Genomic DNA, 5,999 nt, shown 5'->3' with positions numbered 1-5,999 from the left:
GATAGAGCATTTGACCAGCATGTGGAGGGTGGGAACAAAAGACATTTCGCAAAAGAGGGTACATGCAGAAAGATGTACAGACACTACATGCTACTAGGGAGTATGTTCCAGAATGCAAGCCACCTGTTCCGTCCCTTGGTAGCTGAAAGTTGGTACATTGAAAACTTACACTAATAAGTTGAGAAACTCCCATCTATAAAATAGAAATCCTGCCCACAGCTTTTTTTTATTGCAGTTCTATTTATAATTTCCAGAAAAAAAAGAAAAAGAAAAAGAATGGTGTTAATGATAAAATGTTTCTCTATAGAGTCCCAAGAAGACAAGGAGGAAAATGTCTCAACCCTACTTCAGAAAAACCTTTCAGGAGACATCTACTTTAGGAATCCCCCAGACAGACAATGTTTGGGTACTCCAGATTGTCTACAGGAGGACAGCACATAAACCAACTATTTAACAAAATCCTCAAAGAAGCCCATGGGGGTGCTCTTCAGCTATTAGAACAAAGGATACTCACCCCATCCCTAGTTGGTGTAAACCATCAGTTTCTCACAGTCAAATTTAAGAATTCTTATCTCTTCAAGGAGAGAAAACTCCCTTCTGGTTTTCAATTATTAAATCTGCAAACGCCCTCCAGCCTCGCCCTTCTGTTTTTAAGGGTTAATTTTTTTTCAAAGGCTCTGAACACCTCTGCACTCCTTGCCTAATAACTGTCAGTCTGCCAAACCACTCGGGGATGGGGGGAATGTTTGCGATGCAGCGCATATGTTTTTAGTTTATCATTTTTGCCATCTGTTCAAGGAAAGCTAGCAACACCGGCATATGCATATGCATCGGCTGCTGCTGTCCACACCTAAGAAGGAAAGCAAAGTTTCTCACGGGCCTTTTATCGCAAATGACCTTTCCACTGAGAAGCACCGAGTGCTAACCCCGCACGCACGCGCACAGAACACACTGGGTCAGAGGGGCACAGCATCGATGGGATGGGCACAGTCCACCGAGCAAACATCTTCTCGTGTGCAAGTTAAAATTAAAATGCACTCTGGAAAGCTAAAGAGTACAGAGATATCTTCCTGGTTAGAAATATGGCGGGGGGGGGGGGGGGGGGGGGCGGGGGGGGCAGTCTTTTAGAGCGACCTCTGTTGACTTAAAGGGGTCAGTGCAGGCAACCTCCAGCCATCATTTTCCAATTGTTACTTTGGAGCCTTTCTCTGCTTTTAGAGAAGACGGGTTGAATTTGCTTTATGTTTCTTAAATGCCTGTTTTGAGGTGATTGCTCTTTATGGCCTCCTTGTAAACATATGGAGAATATTATAATCCCCTTAAAATACGGCAACTACATCAGAGAGTGCTCTATGATAACCCCAATTTAAATTCAAATTTCTCTAGGTTTTGATCTTCCATATTATTAAAAATTCATCCTTCTCGTTACAGATTCGATTTAAATTTCAGCTGAACTTTTCTGAATTCAAAGCAGAAATTGATCTGAGTGGGACTGAGCAGGCTGTATTTGTGGGACTGCTGAGCCGAGAAATCTAAAAACAAAAACAAAGCAAAAAACAAAAGAACAAAAAAAAAAAAAAAAAACCGGAGGAGATGGTTCGTTCTAGGTTTGTGGAATCTTAACTAAATTTAGGCAAACTATTCTCTTACAAATTTGCAACAACAGAAAACTGGGGATTAGGTACTCCCTTAGAAACTCCTGTGCTGTATTGGTCCTGATGATAGCAGAGTCCTAGCAAGAGCCGGCGGTGGAAACTGAAAGCACTGAAGGCAGCTCACTTACTACCAAAGAGACTTCCCTTCCTTGCCCCATTAAACCTTTCAAAGATATGCTGTTTTAGTTACCATGGATACTAAAAAAGCATGGGTGGATCTTCACAAATCCATAATCACTAACTAATCACGTGGAAAAATCAACCAGAACCGCAGGCCCTACTGAAAATGCTCCAGGCCTTCCTTTTGAATAGAAACAAATTCAGCTTTCTCCCACCTTGAAACAGAAATTATAAAAGTTATGGTTCAATGTCATATTCAAGGTTCTACCTCATCCACCAACAAGCATTCATATTTGTGAAAGAGGATAATGTCAGTCAATATCATAACTAGCTTCTCTTTCAACTCTGAATTCCACTGAGAGAAAATTATTATACTGTGCTTTGAGCCACAGAAACCAAACGTAAAATTAAAACATTAGGAGATTCTCTTCATAATCAAGGAGATAAAAAGTCCTCATGCACCACCACCCCCAAAAAACCATATGGAGTAAAGGCAGATGATTACCATGAAGGCTTCATAACAGGGATCTGAACATCACTAAAATAATACCTATCTTAAGCTCTCCTATGAGCAAGCACTGAAGTTATTAAAAGAAATATCCAATATCTGTCATGATCAAAAGCTACTCCGTTAAGCAAAAATAAGCATGGGTACCCAAACAACCTGAGAGCAGCATAAGGCTGTGTTCAGAGCATTTGGGAAAAGATGCCACAGATAATCCCGGTGAGGTTCAAACAACAGCTCTCAGACTTCCTGGAAAGAGGAAGCCTTGAGGAAGATCTGCCTCGCCGGGTGAGCAGGAAGGACATTTGGCAGAGGATGCTGCTGCTTCTAACGATGCTCAGGGATACTTCTCTGGGGAGACAACCTAAGCTGGGACCAAAATTACCAGGAGGCATCAACCTGCAGGCACCAAGCAGAGAGAACCGCAAGAGCATATGTCCTGAGGGCACAGCTGTATAATGCTTCTAGATCTAAGGCAGGAAGAAGGCTGATGTAGCAAGTACACAGGGAGACAGGAGAGAGGAAGAGTGGAGAGGGTGAACTCGGAAGAGATCAAAGAGACAGACTAAGCCGATCTTTCAACTACAATAGAAAATCACTGAATTCTTTTCATTATGTGTGAGCATTCTAGGAAGCTCGCTAAATTATGTCAATATTTTTTTTAAAAGTCACGACTTTTGTGAAGAAAGGAGCAAAAACAGAGACAGGAAGACAAGTTGAAAGGAGTCCACTAGGAGAAAAAAAACATAGAGGTGGAGATAAAGGAGGCAGCAGTTGGATGGAAAAAAGCAACAAGTAGCAAAGGACCTGCTGCTTGATACCAAAGAGGAAGGGGGAGGAGCCGAAAGAAGGAAGTGCGTCATCAAGGCTTTCCGTCTTCAAGTTGCGAAGTCATCCTTCTAAAATGGAGACGACTCAAAACAATCGGTCATATTTGTGGACAGGAAGAATAAGAGTTCCTTGTCAGAGATGCTCTTGGCTTTGTTGGGTTGTTTGTATGTGTTTTAATTTTATCTTGCTTGTTGTATATCTGTTTCTCTCTTGGATAGGAACTCCCTGCAGAAATGTAGGAAAGACCAAACCAACAAAGAATAGTAACAAGAATGATGAGAAGGCTAAACAGTTTGGTGTTGAAGAGCTACTTTCTCACTCAAGCATAAAAAAAAAATGGATTTCACCCTTTTGATCACCCCACACTTTTATATATATTCCATCTCCAACTTTCTATGCAGGTTTTAGAAGAGAGCACATGAAAGCAAGATGAAGAAATGGGTGTGTCTGTGTTAAGGATTCCTAGAAGATAGCAGTTGACATTTGCCTTTGTTCCCTATAGCTGCAAGGGAATCTGAAAAATATGGTACTTAGCTCTATGTATTGTAACCCCAAACATTACCTTGAGAATGAAGCCTTCTGAGAAATATACACTATCCAGAGATATATTGAAAGAATCTGGAGACCCGAAGAATTACTAGAGTTATTTAAAAAAAAAAAAAAGTAGTTTATCTATAGAGAAGATATCTAAAGCCATGTATGAGATTGAGTAAAATGAGTTAAGGTGGTTGTTGTTTTTGTTGTTTTAAAAAAGAAAAGGAGAGTATAGACTCAGCCTGGAAACACTTCAAAATTTTAAGTTTCAACAGAAGAGGTATCAAAGAATTTTGAGTACAATTAGAGGCAGAAGAATGACCAGAATACATCAAACATTAGCAAGGGGTCAAATTCAGAAATCAGCAGAGTGGTCACTGGGTTGGTAGCCATGGAAAGAGTAATTCCCACAGCATGAAAAGGATCAGACCACAGTGGTTTCAAGAGTGAGTGAAAGAGAAAAGCTGGGGAAAGAGTGTGGAGCATTTTCCTCAAAAGCCTCCTCACTAGCTAGGGAACAAAATAATGATGGAGAATGCAAGACCCCCAAAGGAGCTTTTCTTTTCAAGTTTGATCATCTGTTGCTTGCTTTGTAAGTGGGAGACACGGGGACATGTTTCTCTGCTGGTAGAAGACCTTGAATTCTAAGCTAAGTGGTTGAAGTTTTAAAAGCAAGAAGACAACATGATGGAAGCAGAGTTCTAGGAAAACCTGTATGAAATGAGTTCCCCACATATTGTGTAAAATTGTAAAAGTATATACAGCAGTGGAAAGTGCTGGGTACCACCCAAAGAGAGCAGGCTAATGCAACAGAAATGTGGCCTTAAAGAGTCCCCTGGGGTGAGGCCACTGTGAGTCTCTCAATGGCTGAAGAAAGAGCCCCACGAGGGGCTCTCAAGATTGATGCTCTGGAAAACACAAAATTTCAACTTAAAGTCTGTCTCTGAGAGACTGACCATAAAACCCTCCAAACACCATAAAATACCTGTGGGTAAAATACTGAAGGCACCACTACAATCTGCTAAATATTAAATGGATGGATGTGTTAGGTCAGCATTTATTTTTATTCTTATAATTTATAGAGCTCGGTATAAGGCATAAAGCACAGAAGACAAACTTACCCTGTGAAGTTTACAGCCTCGTTCAGACATGAACTAAAACACTTATGGATGACCCCTAAAATGTTTTTCTACCTAAAGTGATTGGAGAAGCCATTAGTGTAAGCTGGTGTCTCGCATACTACCCATCTCTTGCCCCTGACAGAAAACCCTGTCGAGATGAGAGACCTAGACAACTTATCAACCTTTTAAATCTGTGTGGTATGTATATTCTAAAGTATTTGCAAGTGAAAATTGTGTATTTTCTTGGCTCCCTTCTGATTCTTCTCTAAGAATCCTTAGCATTTGTTTGTTTTGTTTCAGTCTCAAATTAAGGGTTACAGAGATGGCTCAGTGATTAAGAGAGCTTCCTGTTCTTCCGGCTCACAATCACCCCTGTAAATTCCAGTTCCAAGAGGTTCGGGGCCCTTTTCTGGCCTATGCACGTGCACACACACACACACACACACACACACGCACGCACGCACACGCACGCACGCACGCACGCACGCACCCATGTACACCATGTGTGCCAGAAAAAATAAAAATAAATATTTAAAAAGTTTACAAAAAAAGACACAAATCAAGTAGTAGAATCCTGGAAAATCCTGGAAAATGCTGCAAAGGTAGTGCCTGTCACTTTTCAGGTGCTGATGGCAGCCAAACAACTGACTTGGTTGGTTCAAGGTCACAGCTGTGACTCATGATGACGGCCCTGTCCTGTGACAATTCTGACATCATCCTTCGTCCTGTTCCCTTCTGGGTTTCAGGAGCCATCCAGCTCATACAGGTGCCGTTTGCTCATTGTTTACAGATGTCCATGAACATCCATATGTCTCTTTTATGCCATTTTCCCGAAGTGATTCAACATTAGGCTGCACTGATCAAAAAGCTTGAGTGAAGGAGAGGAACTCTCTAAGAGCCAGATGCTGTGCTCTGGTAGCCCAGAGCCAAAGACTAGCCATATTTAACATGCATCCACATCTTATCCTTATACAACAGGGTCTCACTATGCATTTCAGGCCGGCCCTGAGCGTGGGATCATCCTGCCTCAGTCTCCCGTGATTAGAGACCTTCGTCATCACCTTTGGCATGATTGACATTTTCATCCCTAAAAACCAGGTTCCTACTCTCAGAGGCTAAGTTTCACTCATCCTAAAGAGGTAGAAGAGACTGACAGCTTGTGAGATGTGGGTGCCTAAAAGGACACAACATACAAAGGCATAGTAAATTAATTGACTGTGAAATTACAGTTTA

The sequence above is a fragment of the Apodemus sylvaticus genome, chromosome 20 (genome assembly GCF_947179515.1).
Source record: "Apodemus sylvaticus chromosome 20, mApoSyl1.1, whole genome shotgun sequence".
In the NCBI taxonomy this organism is placed as follows: Eukaryota; Metazoa; Chordata; class Mammalia; order Rodentia; family Muridae; genus Apodemus; species Apodemus sylvaticus.
Note: the sequence above shows the minus strand (reverse complement) of the source record.